General features: G+C 48.7%; 1 long non-coding RNA gene across 3 annotated transcripts; it reads right to left on the bottom strand.

The window, feature by feature from the left end:
* Window positions 1-2360: 2360 nt before the first annotated feature.
* On the bottom strand, window positions 2361-4737 carry LOC122236968. 3 transcript variants are annotated; one of them, XR_006215154.1, is made up of 4 exons: window positions 4446-4737; window positions 4128-4214; window positions 3686-3776; window positions 2361-2489 (listed from the first exon to the last, which is right to left on the bottom strand). It is a non-coding gene; the product is annotated as an uncharacterized LOC122236968 (long non-coding RNA). The 3 variants fall into 3 exon arrangements; XR_006215153.1 differs by having other exon boundaries at window positions 4470-4736; XR_006215152.1 differs by having other exon boundaries at window positions 4560-4732.
* Between the last annotated feature and the right edge of the window lie 866 nt (window positions 4738-5603).

Here is a 5603-nt window from a genome sequence, read left to right as displayed (position 1 = left end):
GGGGTCCGGGCTGGCAGTGGCCCGAGTGGCCTCTCTCCGTGCAGCAAGCTACAAAACAAGCTGCGAGTTCTTCTCTCCTGGTGTCAGACCTCGAAGACTGTGTTTGAAAAAGGACCCAAGCGAAGAAGGGCTGCCCGAGTGTGTCTGGGGCGGAGGCCCTCACGTCCAAGGCCCAGTCGTAAGGGGCTGGCATCACCACCCCCGACACAGCAGGTGCAGGAGAACAGGCTCAGGTATGAGCATCGGGCTGCGTTGATTCAGCTCCTCTCCCGGCTGCCTTCCAGCTGGGCGATCCAAGCGGCCATTTCAGACTTGCTGGATCTCAGGTTCACCGTCTATCAAACGCACAACCGCAAAACCAGCCACGGTCAGAAGCCGGTGGGTGATCGTGTGCGGGGCGACCCACGGTCCCGCTCTCTACGAGGCGGAAGGGTTTCCCAGGATGTGGGACTCTCGGTGCCCACAGCAGGAAAGTCCCAGCCACACCAAAACTGTCACCCTACGTGTCTTCAAATAGGGCGCAACCCCATTGTGTGGCAGGGGTGAGCATTAAGGTCATCAGAGGGGCAAAATGAATTTTCTGGAAAAGTATACACCGACTGATTCCATAAACTAAATAGTCTGAGAATGTTAGGACCCGGGCTAACCTGTCCGCTCCTCATGGCTGGGCCCACTTGGGGACCTCAGTCAGATGCGGGTCAGCTCGCAGGTGCTCGCAGGGGGTGGTTCATGTCAGTTTCCCATGGCTTCTTCATCCAGCAGGCTAGCCTCGTTTACATGAGGGCAGGACAGGGCTCTGACAGAGCATCCCAGCCCCCACGGCCCCTTGAGGCCCAGTCTCAGACCTGGCACGCCAACCCGTCCACCATTCTCTGGGCCAAAGCAAGTCACGGGCCAGTCCGGATTCCAGGGGTAGGGAAATGAGACTCCCTCTTCTGATGGCAGGAGCTGCAAAGATACATTTCTTTTTTTTTTTTTAAGTTTATTTATTTATTTTGAGAGAGAGGGGAGAACAAGCGGGGGAGGGGCAGAGAGAGAGGGGGAGAGAGGATCCGAAGCAGGTTCTGCACCAATAGCAGCAAGGGCTTGAACTCACGAACCACACCGTGAGATCATGACTTAAGCCAGAGTCAGATGTTTAACCGACTGAGCCACCCAAAGATACATTTCAAAGGGGTAGAGATACAGGAGGGGCGTGAAAATAACTTACAACAACATCTTTCTGATTTATTTCATAAAACATTCAAACAAGGGGCTTTACTGTGATAACTGATAGTCACATGGCTACCACCCTCCTGGTCATTCAGGCCGGAAACCTTAGAATTCTCCCACTCCCTCCATATCCAACCACCACCATGCCCTGCTACCTTCGCCTCTAAGCATCCCTCAGGGTGCCCGCATCCCTCCATCCCCACACCTGGGGCTGAATCCAGGGGCTGCTTCTGGCTCCCTGGGATTATGGTGGCAGATTCCTAATGCTGCTCCCTGTTCCCTGCCCCACCCTCTCTAGTCCTTTCTCCCTGCAGCCAGGGGGCCTTCCTACAATGTGCCTTCAGGTATGTGGGTCCTCTGCTCTAGAGCCTTCTTTAGCTACTTACTGTTCCCAGAGCCCATCATCCAAAGCTTTTGGACCTTCCTCTCCCTACACTCCCTCCTGCTGAATCGCTTGTCCTTGTGCCGAAACTAGGATCTGGGCACCGTGAACTGTCTGGCTTTTCTTAAGCAAATCATGCCTTGCCATGCTTTTGAAAATATAGCTCCATCTTCCAGGAGTATTTCCCAAAACCTAGATGTTTGTTACCAGATCTAGACTACAAACCCACCTCCATGCCAAGAGGAGTGACCATGTTTCCATCTCTGCTACGGGGTCTCCCTGATGATAACACAAAGCATCGGTTTGTTGTATTGGTCGGCGTTCTCCAGAGACACAGACCCAATTGTGTGTGTGTGTGTGTGTGTGTGTGTGTGTTTGTATATTTGGTCTCTCTGCCTATAAATGTAGATAGGTGGAGAGAGAGGGAGAAAGAGAGACAGAGGGAGAGGGAGACAGAGAGAGAGAGAGAGAGAACAAGGGGCACCTGGGTGGTTCAGTTGCTTAAGCCTCCAACTCTTGACTTCAGCTCAGGTCAGGATCTCATGGTTCATGGGATCCAGCCCCACATCGGGCTCTGCATGGAGCCTGCCTGGGATTTTCTCTCTGCCCCTCCCCTGCTCGTGCACTCTCTCAAAATAAATTAAAAAATAAACTTTAAAAAAAAGAACATATAGACAGAGTCAATTCCTCATAATAAACCTCTTTGTGTATGTGTATATATACACACACATATATTTACATTTGTGTGTACACACACACACACACACAAAGATTTATTATAAGGAACTGACTCAAGTGGTTATGGAGGCAGGCAAGTCCCAAGGTTTGCAGGATGAGTCAGGAGGCTGGAGATCCAGGAGAGCCAATGGCTTAATTCCAGCATGAGTCCAAAGGCCTGAAAAGCAGGAAAGCTGATGGTATAATTTCCATCTAAAAGCTAGCAGGCTCAAGACCCAGGAAAAACCAATGTTTCCATTTGAGTCTGAAGGCAGGAAAAAGGTTGATGTTCCAGTTCAAACGCAGTCAAGCAAGACAGAATTCTCTTACTCAGGGGAGGGTCTGCCTTTTCTAGTCAACTGATTGACTGAGGCCTTCAACTGATTGGGTGAGGCCCACCCACATTGGGGAAGGCCATCTACTTTCCTCAGTCTACCAATTTAAATGTTTATCTCATTCAAGGAAAAAAAAAACCTTCACAGAGGGGCCCCTAGGTGGCCCAGTTGGTTAAGTGTCCGGGACATGATTTCAGGCCCCCCCATTGGGCTCTGGGTTGGACATGGAGTTTATTTAATAAAAAATAAAAATAAATTTATTTTTAACTTCACAGAAACACCCAAAAGAAAGTCTGATCAAATATCTGGACTCCTCACGGTGTGCTTACATTAACACACGAAATTAGCCATCACGATGATCAATGATTTAATTGGTGGGGGAAAAAATGATGCTAAACTATAAGAGAAATGAAATCTACAGATTGCTTAATGGAAAGAAATACTCATTCACCTTTCTTTGTTTGAAAAATGCCCATAGTGGTAACTATGGTGAGCAATAGATTCCAGAATTAATTATAGAGTCCCTCTGGGCATGGACATTTGTCATTCACATAAGCACCCAAAAGAAAGGCATCAGAGTCAATGGCCACCACTGCCATCTTGGTCCAGGCCTCAGTACATCTCCCATGGAAAATTGCCACATCCTCTTTACTGGACTCTTCTACTCTTGGCCTCCTGACAACCTATTTTCTACACAGCAGTCAGAGTGATCTTTTTAGGTGACAAATCAAGACAGATCATTCCCTGTTCCAGAACCTTCCATGCCTTCCCAGCGCACCTGAACAAAATCCACCATCGCCTACATGATCCAGCCCCTATGGTCTCTACAATCTCACCTCCTATCACACTACCCTTTCCTTACTGAGCTGGCACCCTGGCCTCCTTCCTATTCCTCAAACACACATCCTTAGGACCTACACATGGGTGCAGCTGTCCCCAGTCACCACCCAGCCCTTTGCATGACGGGCTGGCTCATTCATCAGTCTTCCCTCAAATGTCACTCTTCAGAGAAGCCCTCCCTAATGTCATTGGAAATTACCTTGTTTGCATATGTGTATCCTTGATTGTTGCCTGTCTCCCCAACTGGTGTGCAATCTTCATGAGAGCTGAGACTCCATCTGTCTTATTCTCTGTGTCCAGAATCCAAAACAGTGTACTCAATAGAAGTTGGTTAAACAAATCAGCAAGTAGATGAATGACATTTATTAAAAATTATAAAAGAAAGATGTATATTTGCTTGGCCGGGATAAAGGTAGATGGCCACCTCCTACTCAATAGAACCCTTCCTTCCACCACCACACACGTGACACAGAGCCCTCTCTCAAGGGCACGTAGTGTCAGGGCTCACCCAGGAGGCCTGTCATGATGGCATTTCATTTTATCTCCTCAACAGCGGTGGTAAATACAAACAGGTTTACCTCTTCTTGGAAGAACCACATTTCCTCATTCAAAAACCTTAATAGGAAAGGGAAGGAACTCACATGCCTTGGCTATGGCCTGATCGAAACTCAGCAGCAAGAGAGAAATCAAGCTGAGGTTTCGGGTTCCAGGATTCATCCTCCAGAGAACTGTGGGGCAAAAGGCGCATGCACATACATCTAACTGCCTATTAGCATCTGCACTCAGATGTCCCACTCTGAAGCTTATGGGGTCCAAGGCCACCTTCTTTGTCTGCCTCCACCCCTCAACCTCACCTTCTGTTAGCATCCTTGGTGTCCCTAAGTGGGGCCACCATCCTGCCTGTGGCCAAGCCATGGACAACTCCCTTTGCCCTGATCCCCCCATCCTACTGATGTTACCTCCTAAGTCCACATTCTGCTCACCATCTCCACCACCCCTGTGTGTTTAAGCAACCATTGCTTCCCCCTGGACAACCAGCTTTGCTTCCTCACTGGCCTCCCACGTGCACTCACGTATTCTACATTGTCCCACAGCAGCCAGAACAATCTTTTAAAGATATAAACCAGGGCACATGGGTGGCTCAATCGGTTAAGCAACTGACTTCGGCTCAGGTCATGATCTCACAATGAATTCAAGCCCCGCCTCAGGTGAGCACCAGCCCCGCTTTGCATGAGCCCTGCTTCTCTCTCTCTCTCTCTCTCTCTCTCTCTGTCCTCTTTGCTCATTTGTGCCCTCTCTGAAAGAAAGAAAGAAAGAAAGAAAGAAAGAAAGAAAGAAAGATCAAATGGTATCCCAGCTGCTAAATCCCCCTCTATGACTTCCCACTATTCTTAGACTAGAAGCCAAATCCTAACCTTAGCCAGCAAGGTCCCGCACAGTTGGCCACTGCCTGCCTCTCTAGCAGGGCTTGAACCCTGTGGCCCTTTCATGTTCTCACCCTACGGCTTTTGTTTACTTCCAGCTCTCCACAGAGACTTTGTGCGAGCCATTCCCTTTGTCTGGAACATTCTACCAACCATTCATCAAGTCTCTGTCCGGTTTTATTTCCTAAGGGAACTCCTCTTAGATCATCCAGGCTAGGTCAAGTCCTCATGGAACTATTTTTTTTTCCTCCAGAGCAACTGTATCTATGTGCAGTTTTGGATTCATTATGTCCATAGTGTGACTATGTGACTGTCACCTCTATCTCCTACCAAACTATCAACTCTGGAGGGCAGGGACTTGTCTCTTTCCGTCCTGCATGGCACCCCTAGTGCTTAGTACAGGGCCGGCACAGAGTAGAAGTTCAAACCATTGGATAAGTTAATAGCTCCTCTGTGGAGTTGGGTTCATCCTCCATGAGCTGGCCAAGATCCCGTGTTGAGCAATCTTTCTGGGGTACGGAGAACTAGATGAACTAGGAGTGAAAAGTGAAGGGAGAAAACTGACAATCGTTGAAAGATTTAGAACCTTGTGGTGAAATCAGCCATTGTTTCCCTGCCACTTGCAAGGATCCACTGTGATTTGCATATTTCTGCACCGAGGAAGCAAGTAACTGACTCCCAATCCCTTCCAGA

Source organism: Panthera tigris, chromosome A3 (assembly GCF_018350195.1).
Source record: "Panthera tigris isolate Pti1 chromosome A3, P.tigris_Pti1_mat1.1, whole genome shotgun sequence".
NCBI classification, from domain to species: Eukaryota; Metazoa; Chordata; class Mammalia; order Carnivora; family Felidae; genus Panthera; species Panthera tigris.
This window is presented reverse-complemented; position numbering and strand designations above follow the sequence as displayed.